The following is a 26,557-nucleotide window of genomic DNA, read 5'->3' as shown; positions in this document are numbered from 1 at the left end:
GTACCTACTTGAATACCTTACTTCTAACGATGTCAATGTATGTAATGTAGGGAATAACCCCACGTTTATCAACGCTATTAGACAGGAGGTCCTTGATCTCACTCTGTGTAGCGCCTCTATTTCTGAAAGGATTAAAAATTGGCATGTCTCCGATGAAACTAGTTTGTCGGACCACAGACACATCGTTTTTAATATAGAGGCTAACCCTCTGAAAAGAGAGCTGTTCAGAAATCCCAAGAATACAGATTGGGAATCCTTTAAGGAACGCCTGATCGATTCACGAACTTTCAGTTACAGCAACATTCGAAATTCTGTTGACCTGAATTCGGCAACAAATGATCTACAAAACAGAATCATGGATGCTTTCGACGCTAACTGTCCACTAACACAGCGGTCAGTATGCCGTGACGTACCCTGGTGGAATGATCAACTTAGTGACCTTCGTCGGGAAACTAGGCGGTTGTTCAACAGGGCAAAAATCACGTCTAACTGGGACGACTACAAGGCGTCCCTCACCAAATACAACGCCGAGCTACGCAAGGCTAAACGGAAATCCAGAGTTAGTTTCTGTGAAAGAATCCAAACTCTGCCGGAAGCTACGCGGCTCCAAAAGGCGATGTCCAAAGACCATACTAACGGTTTAGGACAGGTGAGGAAAGAGGATGGATGCCTCACTGTCACTACCAAGGAAACGCTGGAGGTTCTTATAAACACCCACTTTCCTGGATCGACAGAGACCGAAGAACTGAATAGTGATGGGTCGCGGCAGGACAATTCGAGACATATGGCGTCTCGGGAGTCCATCCTGCTGGCCCGTCGACTGTTCACGGAAGCTTCAATAGGTTGGGCTCTAAGCTCATTCGACCCTATGAAGTCTCCTGGTCCAGACGGCATACTACCCATCTTTCTACAAAAATCGGCCGCAGTTATCATGTCCGAACTCATCAACCTCTTCAGAGCCAGCTTTATCCTGGGCCATATTCCGGATAACTGGCTGAAGGTGAAGGTAGTGTTTATCCCCAAAGTTGGAAGAAAGGACAAAACCCTACCTAAAACTTTCAGACCCATAAGTCTGACGTCATCGCTTCTCAAGTTGATGGATAAAATAATGGATAAATATATCCGTGATGAGTTTCTTAAAGACTCCCCGCTGAACAGGAACCAACATGCCTATCAAAGCGGCAAGTCAACAGAAACTGCTCTTCACAGCTTAGTGACGTTGATTGAAAAGTCCCTAAGTTATCAGGAGACGGCGCTATGTGCCTTTCTTGATATTGAAGGGGCCTTCGATAACACGTCCTTTGCATCAATCGATACGGCTCTTTCTCATAAGGGAATCGACCAAACTTCAAGGAACTGGATACACGCAATGCTCTCTAGCAGAGTGATCACAGCAACCTTGGGAGATTCGTCTGTAACAATGTCAGTGATCAAGGGGTGTCCGCAAGGAGGAGTTCTCTCGCCCTTGTTATGGTCACTAGTTGTCGACGCACTTCTCAACAAGCTTTCACAGCTTGGTTACGAGGTCATTGGATACGCCGATGACATCGTCCTCATCGTCAGAGGTAAAGATGACGCAACTCTGTCGAGCCGAATGCAAACGGCTCTGAATACCACCATGTCATGGTGTTTACAGGAGGGTCTAAACATAAACCCCTTAAAAACAGTCCTAATTCCATTCGGCAGACGAAGGACGATCTCCATCACTCCTCCAATACTGAGTGGAGTTAGACTGGGCTTCAGCAATGAAGTCAAATATCTCGGAATTATCCTGGACAAGGAACTGAACTGGTCTGCACAACTGGATCATGCCGCTAAGAAAGCGATCTCAGCGATCTGGGCCTGCAGAACTCTCTTCGGTAAGACCTGGGGACTGAAACCAGATTTGGCACTCTGGTCTTACAAGACCATTGCCCGACCAAGAATCACCTATGCTGCCCTAGTGTGGTGGCCTAAGGTGAACGAAGTGACTGCGCAAGCCAAACTCAAAAAAGTTCAAAGACTTGCATGTCTTTCGGTTACCAGCGCTATGCGAACAACTCCAACTGCAGCCATGGAAGCTATGCTTTGCCTACTACCTCTACATCTTCATGTGAAAAAGGAAGCAGAGCTTGGCGCTCTAAGATTGCAAAGGAGGAAAACCATACTTGAAGGGGACCAAATCGGCCACCTTCGCATACTTAGGGAGTTCAAACTAACTCCGCTATTAACCACAGTCTCCGACTGGATGGACGTTAGGTCCAACATGGATATTCCATATAGAGTGATTGAAACAAACCGCTCTATGTGGAACAATGGAGGGCCTAATCTTCCACCTGGCATCGTCAATTTTTATACGGACGGCTCGAAAATGGGATCCCTAACGGGATCTGGTATATACGGACCCGGTATCAGGGAAACGTTTTCCCTGGGAAAATGGCCCACCGTTTTTCAAGCAGAGGTATATGCCATATATATCTGCGCAAAAATATGTCTGCAACGCAACTACAGACATGCGAAAATCGGTATATTCTCGGACAGTCAAGCAGCACTACTAGCACTTAAGTCCGTCAAATGCGCTTCCAAACTTGTTTGGGAATGCATTGAAACTCTACGGGAGCTTTCCCGACAGAATTCAGTTTTTCTGTTTTGGGTGCCCGGACACTGCGGAGTCGAGGGTAATGAACACGCTGACTACCTAGCAAGACAGGGATCAGCTCAGCGGTTTATTGGTCCCGAGCCGTTTCTGGGTACGTCCATTTCCGCTATCAAAAGCGAACTATTAACTTGGGAAAGGCTAGAAATAGTATCCCAATGGCAACAGGCACAGGGTTGTAGACAAGGCAAACAGTTTATCTATCCGAACCCTGGAACCGCCAGAAAGCTACTTAGTCTAAATCGTAGTGACCTACGGATAATCACGGGACTCCTCACCGGACACTGTCCCGCTTTTTATCATTTAAAGAAAATCGGCGTAGTGTTGAACGACACCTGCCGATTCTGCAAATCTAAACCAGAGAGTTCAGAGCATTTGCTTTGCTCTTGCGAAGCTCTTGCTTCCTCTAGGTACAACTTCTTAGGAAGTTACCTTCTAACTCCATACCAAGCATGGAGCTCCAATCCCAAGCAGGTCATTAGTTTCATCAACTATGTTGTACCTAATTGGGGTACAGGTTTACAACAAAACAGTTCTACTCCATCAATGAGTACGAACAATCCGTAACCTGTGCACAGCAATCGGGGCCCGCCACAAAAGACAATCAGCAAGAATGTCGCAGTGGCATTTCAGTACCCAGTGCCCTTCAGGCATACAGAGATATGCGTTTTTCTAAACGGGATATTTTTACAATAACGCGGATTATTTTTACTCAATTATAAGATTATTTGTACGCGGTATAAAATAGGTTTAGTATAAGTATGTCTAATCTAATCTTTTAAATGCGGTACAACCAACCGCGTAAAAAGCGACCCCAGTGTATTTTTTTTAAACCGTAGTCTTATGCCCATTTAGTACAATTTTCAACAAGCAAAAAAAATTTCTTATTGATTCAAGACTGCTGACGGTTACTCAAAGATGCGCGAAAACCTATTTTCCACCACCTATCAGTCTTTTTAAACCTTGGTTATGCCCATTCAAAGAAAATTTCAACAAGCAATAAATTTTTTTTTGTTGCACGACTGTGAACTGCTACTGAAGGATGCGTGAAAACCTATTTCGCATTACCTATTAGTATTTTCAAACCTTTCTTATGACCATTTAGAACAATTTTCGCATTGGTTTCTACACTTACTACAAACAGTTTTTTGAAGCATTTTATACCCCATAAACAGTTGCTGTATTATTTATTTTCAATTTCAATACATCTCAAAAAGTCACGTTATATCGAGTTACGTTATATCAAGGTTGCCTTATATACCATACGTTATATCAAGGTTGCCTTATAGCGAGGTATGACTGTATATACATATATATATATATATATGTATATATATATATAAATATATATATATATATATATATATATATATATATATATATATATATATATATATATATATATATATATATATATATATATATCTATATATATATATATATATATATATATATATATATATATATATATATATATATATATATATATATATATATATATATATATATATATATATATATATATATATATATATATATATATATATATATATATATTTGGCAGAGCTGTATGCCACCACGGGTCGGTATTTGGCGATTACCGTAGGCCACGGAAGTGCTAACTGCAAGAACGCAGTCCCGGACCATCAGCGAGAGCTAGCCTAGGTTGTGGTGAGACTCAGGCATTGGGCCGCCGAATTCTCACAAAAGCCACATTTTCCGGAAGCAGCTCTGACGGAGCGAATAGTGCCGCTCCCACCACCCAAATGCACTAATTCGCCTATTGGGATTGATGCCAGTAAGTTCCCAATTACGGTAACTGGTCGCAACGCCATATGATAAGAGTCGGATTTCGTTTTCGTACCACGATTCCGGGCTGGCACCTGCGCCGAGCTCCCTTAGTAAGGTCGTGTGACAACGGCCTGAAACGGCGAGACAATAACCGGTGCAGGGGTCTCCGTCCCGTAAAACCTGGCAGGCCTTCCAGTACGTTCCAAATTCATTGCCCGGTGGGAACCGGGCAGGAGTGGGATCAGATGTCCTTTCCTGACTTGCGCCGGTCGGGGGTGTCATAGTTGTTCATAAGGCGCTATGGCAGCCGCTCCTAGCCATGGCCTCACTGCTTCGGCATAGACTACCATGGGACCAGATAGGCGACCACTCCAGTATGGATAAGGATAGCGGCTGGAAGGGGGACCCACTTAACAAATATGAACAGTAATAATGAAGATCAACAATTGGGCGCAGATGGGTTGAAAAACCCGTTTGCACGAGGAGGCATCCAGAGGTCTCCGCCGAGAAAGGCGGAGATGGATGCAGTAAAGGACGCCTGCGAAGACGGCAAAGGCAGTACGCCTACCGGATCGACGCAAGACATCGCAGTGGCTGGTCCACTGTTGATAAAGGCGGTCGGAAGACAGCGAGACACGCTACCGAAGGTAGTAGCGCTGTCGGAGCAGCTCGATGCCATAATCGAGTTTGCGAAAAGTCGCACCAACACGACGAAGTACCTGAAGCAGGCTCTCTACATGCTTCGGTCCTCCGTCGATGCTGCGAAGAAGGAGCACGCCGAGCTCAAGGCAAGAGCGGTGGCTGCAGAGAAGAATGCAAAGGAGGTGACCGGAAGGGCGACGAAGTCGGTCCAAACGGACACCTGCATGTTTGCAGCGGTTTGCGCCTCCGGGTCAGCCGCAAAAAGAGCAAGGCAGTCTCCGGGGGAAGCCCCCGAGAACAGCAAGAAACGGTTGGTTGTGCTAAGCCCGCGAGATAGCACACCAACGGCCTCCAAGTCCGCCGAAAAGTCTGCCGAAGTGGCAGCTACGGGAAACCCTTGGGTTACCGTGGGAGGAAGGGAGCGCCAAAAAGACAGCAAGCGCAACGACGAGAAGGCGACAGATCGTCCAAAAATGGGAAAGAAGGCGCGAAGCAGGGGCGACGCCCTCATACTCAAGACGGAGGGGTCCAAGTACTCCGAAGTCTTGAAGAAAATGAGAGGCGAAACCCAGCTCAAGGATCTGGGAGCGGATGTGCGGACCATCCGTCGTTCTCGCACCGGCGAGATGATCCTTGAGCTCCGTAAGGATGCTAAAAACAAGGGCGCTGCCTACAAGACGGTAGCCGAGCAGGTCCTCGGGAAAGATGTGCAAATTCGGGCACTCACCTCAGAGGTGACTCTTCAGCTCAAAAACCTGGATGAAATCACCGAGAGGTGCGATATTGCACAGGCCCTCAAGGAGAAGTGCGAAGTGGAAGTAGCCACTGAGGTAATTCGCCTCCGAAAGGGTCCAGCGGGGACCCAGGTGGCCACTTTCCGGCTTGCATCGGCCGATGCAACTCTGGCCCTGAAGACAGCCAAACTTAAGGTTGGCTGGTCAGTATGTCCCCTGAGCATACTCCAGCAGCCGGACGTTTGCTTCAGGTGTTTCGAGGGAGGACACAAGTCCTGGACCTGCAAGGGGCCCGATAGGAGCCAGTTATGTAGGCGTTGTGGTGGTGCTGGCCATAAAGCTAAAGACTGCGGGGAGCCTCCCAAGTGCTTGGTATGTACTGGAAAACGGGACACCAAGCACTTTATGGGAGGCCCACGGTGCCCAGCCGGTAAGGCGGCCACGAAACCACGGGCGTGAGGGTGACACAATTGAACCTGAACCATTGCTATGCGGCACAGCAGCTGCTATACCAAGCAGCGTCTGAGTCGCGGTCGGACATCGCAATCGTATCGGACCCCTACTGCATTCCTCCCGGAAACGGTAATTGGGTTGCAGATAAGTCCAGTACGGCGGCCATATGCACGACCAGCAAGTTCCCGGTTCAGGAGGTTGTGTCAACCTCAAATGAAGGATACGCGGTTGCCAAGGTGGACGGAGTGTTCTACTGCAGTTGTTATGCTCCGCCGCGTTGGTCTATCGAAAGGTTCACCCAGATGGTCGATTTGTTATCTATGGAGCTGACGGGACTAACACCCTTAGTAGTGGCGGGCGACTTCAACGCTTGGGCTGTTGAGTGGGGAAGCCGCCGCACGAACCGGAGGGGTCAGATCTTGTTGGAAGCTTTGGCAAAGCTCAACCTAGATCTGGCCAACGTTGGAACCAAGTGTACATTCAGCAGAAATGGTGCGGAGTCGATCATCGACGTGACGTTCTCCAGCCCAGGACTGATCGTGAACTGGAGGGTAGACGATGGCTACACCTATAGTGACCACCAGTCGGTCTGCTATAGCGTAGTCCAGAACGTGAGGCGGCAGGCGACGGGTAGAGCCAATACTCCGACCGTCCGCGGGTGGAAGACATCGCATTTCGATGCCGAGGTATTTGCAGAAGCAATGAGAAGAGAGCGCGAGGGGGCAGTTGGCTCCGCCCGAGTGCTGACCAATTAGTTGCCACATTATCGCGGGCGTGCGACGCCACCATGCCTAGGACCCGCCAACCTAGGAATGGTAAGTCACCGGTATACTGGTGGACCGACGCGATAGCGGACCTCCGTAGCGCGTGCCTCCGTGCAAGACGGATGTTGCAACGTGCACGTACCGATGCACAGAGGGTAGAGCGCCGTGTAGTATTCGGATCTGCAAGATCGGTGCTTAAAAGTGCGATAAAGGCGAGCAGAAGGGCCTGCTTCGATAGGCTATGCGCGAGTGCCAATACGAATCCGTGGGGCAACGCCTACAGAGTCGTAATGGCGAAGACCAAAGGCGTGTTGGCGCCTGCAGAGCGATCACCAGCGATGCTGGAGCGTATCATCGAGGGACTCTTTCCACGACACGAGCCAAATCCTTGGCCTCCGGTTGCTGAGTCTCACGTCCGACGTTCCAGTATCTCAGACACAGACCAGGGATGGTCGGCCAACCTGCCGGGCATCCAATCCGTGAGAGACGGCAGCCGTGCAGAGGTTGTGGAGGAGGTAAGGGTTACGAATGAGGAACTCATCGTGATCGCCAACTCCCTAAAGGTGAGCAAGGCACCGGGACCGGATGGAATCCCGAACTTGGCCATCAGGACGGCCATGAAAGTGGCCCCCGATCTATTTCGAGCAGTCATGCAGAAGTGCCTGGATGACTGCCTCTTTCCGGACAGGTGGAAGCGACAGAGATTGGTGCTGTTGCCGAAGGCTGGGAAACCGCCAGGGGACCCATCGGCATACAGACCTATCTGTCTGCTGGACACTACGGGCAAGGTGCTTGAGAGGATTATCCTCAACAGACTGGTGAAGTACACAGAGGGTGTAAACGGTCTGGCAAGTAACCAGTTCGGCTTCCGGAAAGGTAGATCCACGCTGGATGCTATTCTTCGTTATTTTACGAGATATGTTTCTAAGGGTTTTTTTCATATTCATTCGTATATGAAATAGCACTTCTTTTTAATTTTTTCGAAAGAATTAAGCAGATATGATTAAAATTTTTTTACGAAATAACATTTTTCTACGCGAATGTCAGAATTTACTCGCGGATTTTGAAATTAACGCGTTTTTTGGAAACTCTCGCGACTCTAGGATACTAAAGTTTTTAAATGCGGTCTTCTTAAAAAACGTTTTAACAATCGACGGGAATCAATTTCAATAGACGTTTCTATGGGCAAAAGACGTCATTTTGTGCTTGGTTTAATTTTTTGAAACAACACATTTTGGAAAAGCTATTGAAACATATTATATTGGGAATGTATTAAGAATATATAAGTTACCGTCGGAATCGTCACTGCACCGAAGCGCACCGAGCAGCGACACATTTTTTGTTAATTAATCATTTTGAGTGTTCCATAGCGCGATCGTACCTCCGTGCGATCGCTGAGTTAGCATCAGGCAATTCCATAGACAGGTAGTGTACTTTACTTTATATATATATATATATATATATATATATATATATATATATATATATATATATATATATATATATATATATATATATATATATATATATATATATATATATATATATATATATATATATATATATATATATATATATATATATATATATATTTATATATATTTTTTTTTCCTCATCTATAGTTTATTTGACACGGCACAAATACAATTCAATGTTTAACGGCGCCAATTATATCTGGTAGCTTACTTTCTAAAGTATCTTAATAACTAAAAGCAAATTTTTTATCCTCGCTGCCGACTACGAGCTGAAACTAAATCTAACTTAAGCTAGAATGTTTTGCATGAAAAGCACTGATTTGTTGTTTGATGGTTTTCCATCGCCATAGGTAAGCAGCATATTAAATATGTTCCGCTGCTGGGCCAAGATATTACGGACTGGCATTTTGGGTTGTCTCCCTCGGGGCCTGAGAGTATCGTGCGGGTCTAGTTGCTGTTTCCGGGTCCGGGGTCTTAACGTGTTCTTGTCGTTTGGTTGGATGTAGGCGGAAGGGGATAGGACTAAACTGGGGCGTGGATGGATTTCAGGAAAACGTATATAAGGGACATGTAGGATAGGTCACGGCTCGCCAAGACATCACGAACAGGAACAGCCGGCTGCCTACCTTCGGCCTGCAGGGAAGCTACTAATCTAGACCTGGCGTCACGGTGTACAGGGCATGACCAAACAACGTGCTCTATGTCGTGATAACCTTCACCACAGGCACAGATACCACTCTCCCCGAGCCCAACACGACGGAGATGCGCGTCAAATCTATAGTGATTGGACATAAGCCGGGACATCACGCAAATGAAATCCCGACCTACATCCAACCCCTTGAACCACGGGTTCGTCGATACCTTGGGGATTATGGAATGTAACCACCTTCCCAGTTCCCCCTTGGTCCAAGAATTTTGCCAACTGATGATCGTATTCTGACGTACAAATGCGAAAAATTCATTAAAGGCAATTGGTCTTTCATAAATATCACCGTTTGTTGCGCCCACCTTAGCCAAAAAGTCCGCTTTCTCATTACCCGGTATCGAGCAGTGAGAAGGGACCCACGCTAAGGTAATCTGAGTAGATTTTTCGGATAAAGCACTCAGATGTTCCCGTATTTTCCCCAGGAAATACGGAGAGTGCTTAACATCTTTCATCGATCGGAGAGCCTCAATGGAACTGAGACTGTCCGTAAAGATGAAATAATGGTCCGTGGGCATTTTTTCGATAATCCCTAGGGTGTACTGAATTGCAGCTAATTCTGCGACGTAAACAGAAGCAGGATTATCGAGCTTATGGGAGACGGTTAAATTGTTATTGAAGATACCGAAGCCAGTGGACCCATCAAGAAGTGATCCGTCAGTGTAGTACATATTGTCGCAGTTGATGTTTCGATATTTATTGGAAAAAATTTTGGGGATCTGCTGCACGCGTAAATGATCCGGGATTCCACGAGTTTCTTCTATCATGGATGTATCGAAAAACACAGTAGAATCAGAAGTATTTGATAAGTCGACACGATTTGGAATATTCGAAGAAGGGTTAATATTTTGGGACATGTGATTGAAATACAATGTCATAAAACGGGTTTGAGAATCAAGTTCGATTAACCTTTCAAAATTTTCAATCACGGGATGGTTCAAGACCTCACATTTGATAAGAATACGAGAAGACAGGCTCCAGAAGCGGTTTTTCAATGGTAGTACTCCAGCTAAGACCTCCAAACTCATCGTATGGGTCGACTGCATGCAACCTAAGGCGATACGCAAACAACGATATTGTATTCGCTCCAGTTTGATCAAATGTGTGTTTGCTGCGGAGCGGAAGCAGAAACACCCGTATTCAATAACAGACAATATCGTTGTTTGGTAAAGCCTTATAAGGTCTCCTGGGTGGGCTCCCCACCATTGTCCGGTTATTGTACGAAGAAAATTCACTCTTTGTTGACATTTTTTCATCAGATACCTCACGTCACAACCCCAGGTGCCTTTAGAGTCGAACCAGACACCAAGATATTTGTGTACCAAAACCTGAGAAATCGTTTTACCCATTAATTGTGTTTGAAGCTGAGCAGGTTCATGCTTCCTAGAAAAAACTACTATCTCAGTCTTCTCCGGAGAGAATTCGATACCTAGCTGTAAAGCCCAAGCAGACAAATTGTCCAAGGTATCTTGCAATGGTCCTTGCAGCTTTGGCTCCTGTAACAGAGATTACACTGTCGTCTGCAAGTTGTCTTATCGTGCATGAGTTTGCCAGACATTCGTCGATGTCATTTACATAAAAGTTGTAAAGAAGGGGGCTTAAACATGAGCCCTGGGGAAGACCCATGTAGCTAATGCGAAAAGTTGCCAAATCGCCGTGCGTAAAATGCATGTGCTTTTCGGACAACAAATTGTGTAAAAAATTGTTCAAAATTGGAGAAAATCCTTGCCGGTGAAGTTTACCCGAAAGAATGACAATAGAAACGGAATCAAAAGCCCCCTTAATGTCCAAGAACGCAGACGCCATTTGTTCTTTGCGAGAATACGCCTGCTGAATATCTGTTGAAAGCAACGCAAGACAATCATTCGTCCCTTTGGCACGGCGGAAGCCAAATTGAGTATCTGATAGTAGACCATTTGATTCGACCCAATGGTCTAAACGACGGAGTATCATTTTTTCCATCAATTTCCGGATACAGGATAGCATTGCAATCGGCCTATAAGAGTTGTGATCAGAAGCTGGTTTCCCTGGTTTTTGGATGGCGATCACCTTCACTTGCCTCCAATCCTGCGGTACAATGTTTTGCTCCAGGAACTTATTGAACAAGTTCAACAAGCGCCTCTTGGCATTGCCGGGTAGATTCTTCAACAAGTTGAATTTGATTCTATCTAACCCAGGCGCGTTATTGTTACAGGACAGGAGGGCAACTGAAAATTCTGCCATCGCAAAAGGTGATTCTATCGCGTCGTAGCCCGGAGACGCATCGCGAACAATGTTTTGCTCAGGAATAGAGTCCGGACATACTTTCCTGGTAAAATCAAATATCCACCTACTTGAAGACTCCTCGCTTTCGTTGACCGTTACGCGATTCCGCATTCTTCGGGCTGTGTTCCAAAGAGTGCTCATTGATGTCTCCCTCGACGTCTCGTTTACGAACCGACGCCAATATCCGCGTTTCTTTGCCTTAGTCAAGCTTTTAAACTTGGTATCAAGCTCCGAATAACGTTTAAAGTCGTCGGCATCGTCTGTATCCCGGAAGGTCAGATACGCGTCGGATCTTTGCGTGTAGACATCGGAGCACTCTTGGTCCCACCACGGAGTGGGAGGCCGTTCTTTGATCGTTACGCCGGGATATTTCTTCGTTTGGGCTTGCAACGCGGCGTCGAGAATCAAGCCCGCGAGGAGGTTGTATTCTTCAAGTGGTGGATGATGTTGAATCGACTCGACCGCTTTTGAAATCATTTCCTCGTATAACTTCCAATCGACATTCCGTGTGAGTTCATACGGAATGTCAATTGGTCGCATGCGAGTTGACCCGTTATTAATTGAAATAAGAATAGGCAAATGGTCGCTACCGTGAGGATCAAGGATTACCTTCCATGTGCAATCCAACCGTAGCGACGTCGAACATAAGGATAGATCCAAAGCGCTTGGGCGCGCTGGAGGTTTCGGGATACGTGTCATTTCACCGTTGTTTAAAATAGTCATGTCGAAGTCATCGCAAAGGTTATAGATTAAAGAGGAGCGGTTATCATTGTATGGGGAACCCCAAGCCACGCCATGAGAGTTGAAGTCTCCCAAAATCAAACGTGGCGAGGGAAGAAGTTCTATTAAATCAAAGAGCAGCCGTTGCCCAACCTGTGCTATGGGAGGAATATATATTGAGGCAATACAAAGTTCTTTACCTTGTATTGTCATTTGACATGCGACAACTTCGATGCCTGGAATCGAGGGGAGGTTGATACGATAGAAAGAATAGCACTTTTTAATCCCTAAAAGTACTCCTCCATATGGGGTGTCTCGATCAAGGCGAATAATATTAAAATCATGGAAGTTGAGATCAATATTTGAAGTAAGCCAAGTTTCACAAAGGGAAAATGCATCGCATTTGTTTTTATTTATCAAAACTTTAAACGAATCAATTTTTGGTAAAATACTTCTACAATTCCACTGTAAGACAGAGATAGAATCCTTCATATACGCAGTTGAATTAGGCATCGAAGGATACAATCGCTGCAAGGAGGGGCCATTGGGCAGTCAACTGCTTCAAAAATGATCTAACTGTTGGGAGGAATGCTGTAAGAAAAATTTTAATTGGATCGGGTATATTGAAATTTTTAAAAATCCAGTCCACAATGTCAGAAAATTTCACTAATCCAGAGTTTGTTTCATCAACTGGATGTGCAAAAGGAACAACTGGGGTTTTAGATGTTCCTGGCAGTGCTGGGAACTCCTTCTGGGACTTTAAATTTGCAAGCCCAGGAGGAGTTTGCTTCGGTTTTTCCGCAGCACTGTTTGGTTTGTTCGTACTTTTCATTACACTTTGGGAAATCTTAGGACCTTTACGGGGAAGTTTAGGAGAAGAAACATTTTTCCTCTTCCTAGACTCCCCAGGATTGGCATAAGATGTTCCCGCTGATGAATCGTCAGAATCGGTTTCATCAGAGGGCAACAGATCAAAGGGGTTCGATGGTAGAAGTGGTCACGGTCTGTTTCAGCATCTCAGCGTAAGAACGCTTTGAACGCTCCTTAAGTGACCGCTTGATTTTATCTCTGCGCTGCATGTACACCGGGCATGTGGAGAGCTCTTGCTGGTTTTCCCCACAGTGAATACATTTTTCAGCATTAACACTGCAAGAATCTTCCGCATGAGTCTCCCCACACTTGCTACATCGTGCCTTATTGCAGCAGTAGGCGGCTGTGTGGCCTAACTGCTTGCAATTGGTGCAATTCATAACACGGGGTACATACAATCGCACAGGCAGACGAACCCGGTCGATCGAGACGTGGCTAGGGAGTGCAGATCCGGCAAACGTAACGCGAAACGAGTCTGACGGAGTGTAAACTTTTTTACCGCCGACGAGAGACATGGACCGCAATTGCTTACAATCCAAAATCTTCGCCTGTGTTTCGGTATTTTTGAAGCAACCGGTTGCGCTTTTTAGGATACACTCGACAGACAGACTCGAATCGGTTATGACACCGTCGATCTCCACGTCTCTTGCGGGTATGTAGACGCGATACTCGCGTGTGAAGAGCTCAGAGCAAGCGATAGCATTGGCCTGTGCCAGATCACTGACCACGACACGGAGCTTGTTAGGTCGGACCTTGGAAATTTCGGTCACGGCCTTGTACCCCTTCGTCAGGTCTTTAGCAATTTGCAGTATGTTTAAACGCTTTGAATTCACTCCTGCCTTTGGACGAAAATAAACAGTATAGCTGCCCTGTTGAGATCCGTCCGGGTAAAGCCTGGGGTGAGGGGGGACTGGAGAATGAACAGGGGAGGGGGTAACAGGAGGGTCAGGGTCAGGGGGGTTCGGGGATGGTGGCACGGGAGGCGAGGGATCTATATCCATTGCGCTAAATGTAGCGCACTAGCGCACTAGCGCCGACAAGAACACGTACCTCTTTACTTCTTCCTTCCAGCAGTGGTTGTCCGATCGTTCGAAGCTGCACCCAAAGCAGCCAGCAGCACCAGTACAGCAGCACCAATACAGCCACCAGCAGTGAGCCGGGTGTGAGATCACTCAGCACAGCGACACGGACTCGACTGTCAACTGATGGGCTTGGATTAAAAAGATCTATTCACGGTGCACAGATCAAAACTGCAGCTGGTATTTTGCACCAATACAGCCAAAGTTGTGAGCCGGGTACAGAACGTATCGACACAACTCACAATCTAGTTGGCCTTTAGCGCGAATAATACACTCTTTTGTTTGGCTATTCGTACACACGGACCGGATTGTGATAGAACGACCACTTTGCACGTCCGTATATATATATATATATATATATATATATATATATATATATATATATATATATATATATATATATATATATATATATATATATATATATATATATATATATATATATATATATATATATATACTTCACTTATTGCACCGAGCAGAATAAATGTTTTTAGTAACATTTTCAACATTAAATCATTTCAATCGTATGAATAGGGTTACAATTGAGTTTTAAAAAATACCACTGCCAATAAAAATTGCTCAGTTTCGTGATCGTAGTGTCGTCTTCGGCAAAGTTGTAGATAATATTTTTTTTCCGAAGAAAATACCCTGAAAAAAAAATTTTTCTTTCAAAAAATAGTTAGCAGAAAAACTAGAAATTAATTAGACTGCTCTATTGGTGATTCGAACAATTTTTAAAGCTAAAACGTTTTCTTTGATTGGCATAGTGTTTTCTGCACAGTTGCAGATAACAATTTGGTCCTTCCAAATATAATAATTAAAAAAAAATCCAAAACATCTTAATTTGTTTTTTATTTCTCCACGATTGAACCAATTTCAGTGTTTAGGTATTTTATTGTATTTTTATAAAAAAAATCGGTATTAAAAATATGGGCTTTTTTAAATATTTTTTTTTTGTTTTTCTCTTCCTTTTTTTTTCAAGCAAAAAATATTATAGTTATATTTTCGGAAAGACAATATTTGCCAAAGACATCATACCTTTCAAAAAACCTTTTAAGCGGCTCTAAAAATATTTGTAATTACCCATACCTTCCCAAAATAGCATTTTTAAATAGCTCCCCAAAAATGAGACGTGCTTCAGGAAGTTAAACCAATAGCACAAAATTACATCTTTTGCCCATAAAAACAACTATGCAAATTTTCAGCCAAATTAAAAAGGGTCGAATCAATTGGGGACCCGTTCTTGTGGAATTGCTCTTTACAAAAAAATACAGTCACCTCTCAGGGAAAGTTAAGTATGCGTTCATCATTTTTACAATAATAAATTAATCTATACTAAAAGGGGTTACTCTCATGTTAAGGAGAAAAAATCGAAATATATTTTTTATTTCTCTTATTTAAAAGGACACGGAATTTCAAAAATTGCAATTAAAAATATTTGATGTTTTAGACTAGATTATCTTTCCTTTAAAAATCAGAAAGGTCTGAGCAGTAAAAAAAGCAAAGCCTTGGTGCTACATTCCGATTCGGAACTCGACCTTCTGTTTATTTTACACAGACTTCGCAGCCAACTGTTTAGTGTACGGGACAATTGCGGGGCTAGCGCTACGATCCTACTGACACTAACAGTCTCACCCGAGTCGAGACTCGAACCTACGACGACTGGTTTGTTAGGCCAGCATCGTACCTCGAGACCATCTGGGAGGTTGCTGGAGCAGTAGAACCGATTTAAAGGATGTCTGAGCAGTAGGACCGATTTAAAGTTAATGATGCAAAATCCTTCGTTCAGGTATAGCGTACAGGATTTTTCGTGTTTCTGACAAGTAGTTCTTTCTGTATCATGCTCATTGCGAGGAATGTCGAAAAAATTATATTTTGGTACATGAACTTCAGTGAGTCCAGTTATTTATATTTTCTTTTGAAAAAAAAGGTAAGATCTCATTATTTAAAAAAAAAACTCATTAACTTTTCAACTCTAAAGAAAGAAAAAATACTTTTGATCGCGAGCACACAAGTATATATAAACTCTTAAGAACTTTAAATTCAAATCCTTGTTTAGGCGTTTCTATTGAAAACAACAAAAAGTGCATCAGTTCTAGAACATAGCCGAGGCGCAAAGCAGATGAATAAATGCAGGGTTTTTAAACCTGGTTCGAACCAGTTTCAGTGTTTTTCATGATACACTTTGATTGATCTCAGTGTTTCTAGATTTAAATGGATTTACTTCTGATGACAGAGAAAGAATGATCCTGGTTCGAATCACGCTGAAGTTGGTTCACTGATCAAATCGAGCAAACAATTTTTTACTCTTGTAAAAATGCAATATTCTATCAATGACTCAACAAAATACTGCAAAGCATACTAATTGAATAATAAGTTTGATAAAAATAAATTCTTTATCAAAAATATTTAGGCTATTTGACTGAAATATGAAAAATGCGTACCACGAGCATCGGTAGTTCGAAGTGGGGAGCTGCATAGCCGCAAGGCTACAAAGTCCGCTTTGTTAAGCGGATGCTTTATATTAATTACGAGAAGGATCTGTATGCGGCCGCAGCCAACAGGAAGCTGAGACCTATATCTGGTGTGCTTCAAGCTTCCCAATGCCGAACTTAAGTGAAACGAACCAGCACAAGGGCCCGAAAAAAAAACATAAAAAAAACTTAAAAGTTTCAATAATTGTACATAGTTTATGTTTTTCATTGTGAATACATCAATTTTACATTAAATATCATTGTTCAGAACAATAAAAACACTGTGTTTGTCATTTTCATTCATTGTTATGTATCTTAACAGCAATTTTTAGGCATTTTTCATATATTTAGAAGTCACTGACAATGTCTTCCATGGTAAAATTATTGTCGATGGTAGACAAAAGACGTTGAGACTACTGCAGCTGCTGGGACTATTGCGACTGTTGCTGGAAATGGTACCGACGATGAATTGTAGCTTCTAAGCAGCTCCGTGGAAACTCTTGGAACAACATTACAGCATGGTTCAACAATCAACTGGAAAGTTCAGAAAGCTCCAAAGGGATTGGTAGATTTGCCTCTGCGGGAATGCAAAGGTAAAAATTTAATGTTCCCGTTATGAGAACAGTTGCTTATGTTTTTACTTTATTTTACTTCTTAGATACGAACGATTCAGCGATTGCGACATCGATCGGGCAACAAATCCAACACAATTGAAAAGCAGCGTACATACACATGTCTTGTGGTTACCAGGAATTGATTCCAATAAATAAACAAAAAGAATAAATCTTAATTTAATTCAATTTAATCTGTTTACGGTATTTTAGATGTTAAAATGATCAAAATAAACAAAAAGAGTGAAAACTCAATTTATTGTGAACTTTTGTTTAAATTACAATACCCTTCCCGACAAGTCTAGCGTAGTAGTAAAGTTTATTTATTTTGCTCGTTTGGTTCAGCGTTTACCGGTGCGTTTGGTTGTTCTTGCTTCAGACTCTGCGCCACTTTATCTATCCACTCTTGTCATACCTGTCCACTTCTGGGTTGTATATATATAGTTATATGCGAATTAAGCGCTATTCCCACTGCTTCCGGGCAGTGTCCAAGCCGTGGTGCGAATGCAATAAAAAAAACGAAAATATTTCACTGCCACATAGGGTAATCGTTCCATTATTCATCTCAGCACCTAGGTGCACCTATATTAATCTTATTTCTCTCATTTGTTCAATTTCCCGTCAAATTTCTGCAAATTTTGAAAGTAAATCTATTTGCTTCTCGATTTTGTCAAGTGGGTGAAAGTTTTGCGTTGAAAATATGGTAAAATTTGACGATAAATTGATCAGAAAGGCGTGATGAGATTAATATAAGAGCGATTACCCTAGTAAAAACTTCGCAAGTTGCTGCCGTGCACTCTCCGGGAAGCAAAAAATATCGTCGGCAACGATATTTTTCCTTCGCACGGCGACAACACGACACTGTCCCGGACATTACACGGCGGTTTGGTGTGAACAAGATCGAAATAGCGCTGTATTAATAATTAGAGGCACGTCATCACTTCGGCTGTCGCACCTGGATATGCGAATGATCTACACAAGTCTAATTATTCATGAACTCAAACACCTGCGACGTTGTAATATTGATACACACTTTTTATTAAATATAATAATTGATTCGATATTATTTACTAGTTGAACCCTTCCGGCGATGCTCGGGATAGATTCGAAATTAACCGTTATGTGCTCGACAAAAAAACACCCTTAAATGCCCGACGGGTACCCGGGTATCCATAAATTGAAACTCTTGTAACTTTGACAATTTTCATCTGATTTCAATAGTTTTAGTACTCAAAGATTCAGCAACTCTACTATCTCCATTGGAATCAGTGTCAGCGGTGCTCCGAAAAGAAATTCTCATTCTCGGAAGTCCGTTTTTTTTCGGTAATATGTTTTGAAACTAAGGATTTTTATAAATATTTGATAATATTATTGGAATAATTACAATTGATGCCTCACGTTCCGGATATACCCATCTTGGCTGGCATTCGGCCATTTTTTAATCTTTTACAGAAACCGGAGGTCGCCATTTTGATACTCTAAATGGCCGCTGAGGTCGTTTTCAGGTCTCCGGACATAATTTCGATTTCGAAATGACTCATATAGGGTGGTATTTAGTCAATTATGGCTGTTTTCCAGAAACCGGAAGTCACCATCTCGGTTTTCTAAATTGCGTCTGGAGTTGATTTCCGGTCTATAGGCACCATCCCGATTTCGGAATTATCTATATTCGATCGTATTCGGTCAATTTTTTCCTCTTCCAGATAGCGGAAGTGGCCATTTTGGAATGCAAAATGGCGTCGGGGGTCGTTTGACAGTCTCTAGATATAATACCGGTTTTGAAAATATTCATAATGGATAGTATGTGACATTGTGTTATCCAATTGTTTCTATGTCCACTAGAAGCCCCGGTGGAATCTGTTCCGTAAGGGCCATTTCGAAGGCATATCACTATAACACCATAAAAATGGCCTATGGAAGTAGTTTTATAAACTTCGGACCAATAGTTGTAAGATTCTGCTCGAAAATTCATGAAATTCTTCAGTTTTGCAACATATCTCCGAAAACCCAGATTTTCAGCAATGAGAAAATTCTTTCGAGACACCGCTGAATCTGATTTCAATGCAGAGAAGTAACTGAACCTTTTGATGCTAAAAGTGTCGAAATCGGAAGATAATTGTCAATGTTACATAAATTACAATCTATGGGTACGCGGGTACCCCGTTAGGCATATTGTTATTACATAAAAATTAATGTTATCAAAAGTTCCCTTTTAATGAGCTTTGATTGCAGTGAACTGTGAAATTCCGTTTTATGAGACTTTAAAAGGTACCCGGGTTCTCCGTCAAGCTCATAACGGTTATACGAATCATTTTTTTTTTATATTTCTCTGCCGCACTTCACTTCAGAAATATTACGTTTCACCTCTGATACTCCAATCGTCATTTTAAATACAAAATCTATTGGGCTGTTGTGAATAATTTCTGGCCTCTGGGCATCATCCTGTTTCTGAAAACACTAAAATTGGATGGTATTTGACTACCTTGGGCTGTTCGCCAAAAACCGGAAATTACCATCACAAAATTAAATATGGCAGCTGGAGTTGATGTAAGATGACCATTTAGGGTTGTTTTTTTTTTATTCTTAAGCTTAGGTCTAACAATCTGCAAGATCAATCACGATTGTTACAATGTTTGTATTTACGTATTTGATGAAAATAGCTTCGTGTCTGAGATTGGCGGCACACATTTATTTGTCATATATTATACCGTTCCAGCAGAAAATTAAAAAAAAATGTTTTGCGTGCGACATTAGATTTTTTTACTTTATGCACAATGCGCATAATGTCGCATCTAGTGCACCGTTTAGCGTAAAAAATCGCATAAGTTCGAAACGCGGAAAAATAAGATCGGTGCTTAGAATATGGATATTCAAAAACATCACTTCGCGTGCACATTTGAATCAACGATTTAATGTGATTAAAATTTATCAATTTTGGGGCTACTAACTTTCATGATTTTACATGTCTTCGTAATATTATGAATAATATCTCATTCTTATTTATCAGATTGAGTTATTTGCAATATATTTCCATATTTTCTTCATTTGTCAGATATCCTCAAATTTCATTGCTAAGTATTACCGAACATTTTAATGTAAGAAATCACTTTATGTCATTGCTTTGAAATTCGAGTTAGAGGAGAATCACGCAATAAATATCATCATTATGAATGTTTTATGTAGTTAATAATATCTCAATTTTTAATTATCAGGTACCTGTTGTTTCTCCTCAAATGTCTCTTCTAAACATCATCAAACATTTTTTTTGAAAAAAAACACATATCATCGCTTTTAATTTTGATTTAGATGAAGTTTGAGCATTCAAAGTCATTATTCACAAAACTGCGTGAAATATGCGTGAAACATATTTCTCCTCAAATATTTTTGCGAACATTTTAATGTAGAAAAAAAAGAACTACGATTTAAAGAAAAAATGGAGCATAAAAAGACATGATTTTGCATTATAAACTCAGTTTTTAGTAAAGAAAATACCATAACTTTCCCACACATGTCTATTCGAAACAATAACAAACATTTTATTATAGAAAAAAAACACAAATCATCGCTTCAGACTTTGATTTAGAGGTAAATCAAGCATTAAAAGTCACGGTTTTTCATGTTTTTCGAAGTCTTGTGAATTATATCTTTAGTAATCGAATACCTATAATTTCTCGTCGAATGCCTCGTCTGAATATCAACCACATGCCATCGCTTTGAATTTCGAATTATATGGTGAACGTTGAAGGTTGAACGAAAAAAAGTCAGGTTTTATTCATGTTTAATGTTATGTGAATGATATCACAATTTTTATCATTTAGATGAAGAAAAAAAAATCACAATTTTTATTATCACAAAACTGTAACTGTTTCACAAATATATTGCCTCGACCTCTACCAATATTTCCTTGCGATAAAACATACATGCCACAGCTTACTTTCTTGACAAGGACGATTTAAAATCATGGTGCTTATTGTGTACCTTAGAAACGGCGGGAATAGTATCAATAAGCTCGGCGTTACGAAATTTCATTTTTATATAGTAGATAAAAATAATTAATCATGCACCATCCTATAAGTGAAGTGCTCTAATCCAATACTGCGCTATCACAATAATCGAAACAAAGCAACCTGCACATCGTCGTTGTTGCGTCGCACCCCAGTAGGTATAAATCGCACAGCCCCGCCGCCACGTTTTACATTATGTGAATGATATCACGGTTTTAATTCTTAAGAAACCCTACATGTTACACAAATATATTCTTCAAACTCTACGAATATTTTCTTGTAACAAAACGTACATGTAACAGCTTACTTTTTTTGATTTGAAACAATTTAAAATGATGGTGCTTATTGTGCACCTCAGTAACGGCGGGAATAATATCAATAAAATCTGCGTTACGTAAATCCATTTTTATATAGTGGATAAAAATAATTAATCATGCACCATCCTATAAATGAAGCGCTCTAATCCAATATTGCGCTATCAAAATAATCAAAACAAAGCAACCTGTATAATCAAAACAAACAAAGCTACATCGCCGTTGCTGCATCGCACATAACGAGGTTTGAATCGCATAGCCCCGTCACCACGTTTTACGTTATGTGAATAACATAACAATTTTTATTATTAAGAAACCCTAAATGTTCTACAAATATATTGTTTCGAACTCTACGAATATTTTCTTGCAATAGAACGTACACGTCATAGCTTACTTTTATGACTTAGAACGATTTAAAATAATTACCATTACCATTGCACCTCAAAAATGGCGGGAATGATATCAATAAGATCTGCATTACGTAATTCCATTTTAATATAGTAGATTAATCATGGAGCATCGTATGAATGAAGCCCTCTAATTCAATACTGCGCTATCAAAATAATCAAAACAAAGCAATCTGTACCCCGCCGCTGCTGTGTCGCATACCACTAGGTATAAATTGCACAGCCCCGCCACCACGTTTTACATTATGCGACTGATATCACAATTTTTATAATTTAGAAACCCTAAATGTTTCACGAATATTTTGTTTTGAACTCAACGAATATTTTCTTGCAATAAAACGTACATGTCACCGCTTACTTTTTTGATTTTAAACGATTTAAAATGATGGTGCTTATTGTGCACCTCGGTAACGGCGGAAATAACATCAATAAAATCTGCGTTACGTAAATCCATTTTTATATAGTGGATTAAAATAATTAATCATGCACCATCCTAAAATAAATGAAGCGCTCTAATCCAACACTGCGCTATCAAAATAATCAAAATAAAGCAACCTGCACATCGCCGTTGTTGCATCGCACACAATGAGGTTTGAATCGCACAGCCCCGCCACCACGTTTTACGTTATGTGAATAATATCACAATTTTTATTATTTAGAAACCCTAAATGTTTCACAAATATATTGTTCCGAACTCTACAAATATTTTATTGCAATAAAACGCACATGTCACCGCTTACTTTCTTGATTTAAAATGATGGTGCTTATTGTGCACCTCAGTAACGGCGGCGGGAATAATATCAATAAAATCTGCGTTACGTAAATCCATTTTTATATAGTGGATAAAAATAATTAATCATGCACCATCCTAAAATAAATGAAGCGCTCTAATCCAAAACCGCGCTATCAAAATAATCAAAACAAAGCAACCTGCACACCGCCGTTGCTGCGTCGCATACAATGAAGATTGAATCGCACACCCCGCCATCGTGATCTCTTTGCGGCAGGAGAAGTTTGGTTGTGTTTGTTTTGACCAAGTCCGCATGCCAGCCGCACCGGACTTGCTTCAAAACAAACACAACTAAACTTCCCTCTCGCCCGCGACGCACGAAGACGAATGAACCCCTAGGAGCGAATGAACCCTGGTCCGACATCTCCGACATTTTTGTTGCATTTGAGCACGACATCGGACCGATGTTGAGCGAAATGTCGACCCGTTGTTGGACCGATCTATCGGAGAATCGGACGCGAATTGGTCCGACATCGGCCCGACAATTCTTACTGGGGATGGTTGTGTTTTGAAGCCGTATTGCGATTATTCGTCCGTCGAGACTCTTCTCAACGTTCGAGAAACGCAGGTGATCTTTCAGTGCTATTGCTGTTCCTCTACGGGAGTAATCTATATTACACACAACGTTGTACCCAGGCAGACTGATTTCATTTTCTACTTCCTGCAAAAGTGCAATGTCTATGCTCATTGTTTGTAGAAACGTCCTAAGCGCGTTTAGTTTTGTTGAGTTTGTGATGGTGTTTATATTTATCGATGCGATGTTATAGCTAACGAGATCCATTAAATATTATATAGTCTAAAGAGATCTATATATTATCAACTTCAATCTCCTCAACTTCTTCGTCGTCAGCGTTGTTTTGTCGCGATTTCTTGCCTGGCGGCCGACCAATTCGGCGCTTGCTGCTTCCTGAAGCTGATGAACAGTCTGTGTCATTTCCATCGGTTGAGGTAGTTTGTCGGGTAGTCATTCTGTTGGTAGTAGCTACCATTGCCGGAGGAGCCATGAGCGTCACGAGTTGATCGGAAATGTTCGTTTTCGCGAACTTCAGATCGATAGTGTTCGGTACAGAGAGCTTCGTGTGAGCTAAGGGCAGCTTCGGAGCTACCGGTGCAGGTTTAGCTATGCCTGGTCTTTGAAATAGCGGATTCGGTTTTGGTTTTTCATTTTTTCCTCCCTCTCCGGGCTTGGGACCGAAAGGTTTGGCGGCTGTGTTCTTCTGTGTAGTAACAGAGGGTTTCTTGGCGGATTTTTGTCCCGTTTGCTTTGCAACATTCGTGTATATCTTCTGCACCAGCAGCTTTTTATTCTGCACACACGAGATGCCGTTGTGAATAAATTCGCTGCAGTGGCGACATGTTTGCAACTGGCCGAAGTACGTCACACTTGTCGTTTGTCCATCAATCGTGATGTAGCTTTCAATATTGCGCTTTACCATCATGCGCACTATTCTGCTTCCCGTCGAAAGACCACCGAAGCGATATTAACTGTCCCATACGTGATCGGTTACCGACAGAACCTCACCGTAGTCACTTATAAATTCGGCAATTTGCTCGTTCGTTATGTCTTCGGACAAGTCCGATAACTTTACTTCTACCGCTCCGTCCTCCAGTGTAATCCGAAGCGTGTAGATTTTGCCATCTACTTCGGTTTCGTGCTTTTTGTCGTGTTCTGCTACGATCTTCTGCGCCAGCTCCAGGTCAACGACCTTCACAAAAGCACATCCAAGTGTCTTACTTGGTTGAAGACGAACCACCTGTTCGTACTGTAGACCCAACACGGTACCGACAAACTCGTGAAGCTCTTCAAAGGACGGCTTTTTCGGTACGTTCGCGAAGTCGATGCGAAACGTGTTTTCGCGTCGAACACTCATCGCGCAGATAAACGCGGCGAAAAATCACTCAAAACGGTACTTAAACGAAATGGCGTTGTTAAATAGCTTGCGTATGACTTCCAGAGAAAAAACACGTCTGCTTTCTTCGAAAGTTGAGCGCTAACTCATGCTCGGCGACTTTGGTTGGTGTCCGATCTCACGCAAAACTAAAACTTGTCACTCACATTTAAGCACTTTTGAATATAACTCACAGTTAAAACGTATAGAAAAACTTAAACAAAGAACGTACACAACGAGAATGGCTGATCGACTGGACAAAGGGAAATTGTGAGTAAGCACATGTCGTAGAGACGCTATAACGGTCGAAACTTGATGCAGCGACCTTGAATTAGTTTACGACGATGCAGCGACCTTATATTAGTTTACAAAGCCTCGAAATAAAAAGAAAAACGAGCATCGCCAAAATAAACGAAAAATGTTATTTTGAAGCATAAAAGTTGTTCGGTAAAAATTGGTTTAAACGAATTTTGAGTATAGATCAGTACTTGGGCGATGTAGATTCTAATTCTAGGATAGTTTTAGCATGATTTAAGCCAATAAAAAAACGACAAGAAATTTTTTTTTGTACATATTACCCCTTAGTTCGAAAAATTGTGATCGCTTTAGATTTGACTGTGAAAAATTGATTTTATCAACGTCTTCAGCAAAATTATTTCATGGAAAAAGGCTTTACTTTTGGCGTTTTCGGGTTTATGATCAATCCATCTAACAGTTAGATAAAAAAAATATTGACGTGGGACTACGTCTTTGTTTACTATACTGGGATGCATACTGTAAAATTGGAAATGAAACTGGCAAATGTTGCGACAGATTTCAAACGTTAATAACAGCATAACCAATGATGGATAACAATAACCAATATGTTGTTGGATAGATAAAATGTATAACAACTTTGTAATATGCTAGTTATCACTCTAATTTCATTGCTGAGCGGTAAAATTGATGAAAAGTTTCAATAACAAATTTACGCGAATAATGAACCAATTACATGCAAGCATTCCTAACACAGATGACGTGATATTCTCTGTATCAATATCGAAATAAAAATTGACAGAGTCTCCCCGTCCCAATAGGTCAATTTGTTTTTGCTTCCATGAGCTTAGACTAATATGATGTATTGAAGGTAAAAGTTTTCCAAAAAGTTTGAAACAATCCCCATTCTTGAACAATTTCTGAACCTGCTTTCATAACCTAATAAAAACTGATGTCTTGAAAAAAAAAACATGCCGGTAAAAGCAACAATACTAGTGGAGTAAAGAACCGCAGGTCTCTCGTCGTATATGATTGCAGCGGTACTCTTCTATTCGTACATTTCAGCGGTACACTTCTATTCGTATTGCAGCGGTACTATTCGTATTGCAGTGGTACACTTTTGTTTGTACATTCCTATACGTGTGCAATCGGGGAAAAACTGCAATGCTGCTGTTGATGGTGATTGAAAGTTTATCTCATAAATATGATTACCAGAAATTACTCAACAAGAATTGTAAATTTTTGCGTCGGATATTTATTTAATTTTATCTTCGATATTCACTAAATAATCGTGACTTGATAGTATCGAAAGAGTAAATTCTAAATATATACTTTTATAGAAGAGTAAGAGCCTGCGAATGTTTTTCTGATATTAGCGCGGCAGTCTTCAGTTCGGCGTTTGTAATCTCTGCTATCAGTGGAACGTTGATTTCATTGTATTGTGGCATTGTTTTCAAAGCTTTCGATCTCATTTCGCTTCGCTGCTCCCATCACACAAAGGTCTTTTCAAAAGTATTGTTTGTTTTCTTGAGCGTCTTGTGTAATCTATACCTATAAAAAAGAGTCCGGTCTGTCTGTCTGTCTATCGGTCTGTCTGTCTGATCCATATAGGCTCGGAAACTACCGAACCGATCGACGTGAAAATTTGTATGTAAGGGTTTCAGGGGCCGAGATAGTTT

The 26,557-nt window shown here is 41.7% G+C and overlaps 1 protein-coding gene across 20 annotated transcripts in view; it reads left to right on the top strand.

The window, feature by feature from the left end:
- Positions 1-26,557, top strand: part of LOC129717835 (uncharacterized) — an 879,733-nt gene that overhangs the window by 211,499 nt on the left and 641,677 nt on the right. Inside the window, exons 3-4 of one of the 20 annotated variants that reach the window (XR_008726752.1) lie at positions 17,006-17,201; positions 17,267-17,485. The exons of 18 other annotated variants lie outside the window; for them this stretch is intronic. The gene's annotated coding sequence lies outside the window, so the exon portion shown is untranslated. Of the gene's footprint in view, positions 1-16,930; positions 17,202-17,266; positions 17,486-26,557 lie in introns of those variants that run through there. One more of the 20 variants, XR_008726751.1, reaches the window with a different exon arrangement.

Source organism: Wyeomyia smithii, chromosome 1 (assembly GCF_029784165.1).
Source record: "Wyeomyia smithii strain HCP4-BCI-WySm-NY-G18 chromosome 1, ASM2978416v1, whole genome shotgun sequence".
NCBI lineage: Eukaryota > Metazoa > Arthropoda > Insecta > Diptera > Culicidae > Wyeomyia > Wyeomyia smithii.
Note: the sequence above shows the minus strand (reverse complement) of the source record. Positions and strands in the feature narration are given on the sequence as shown.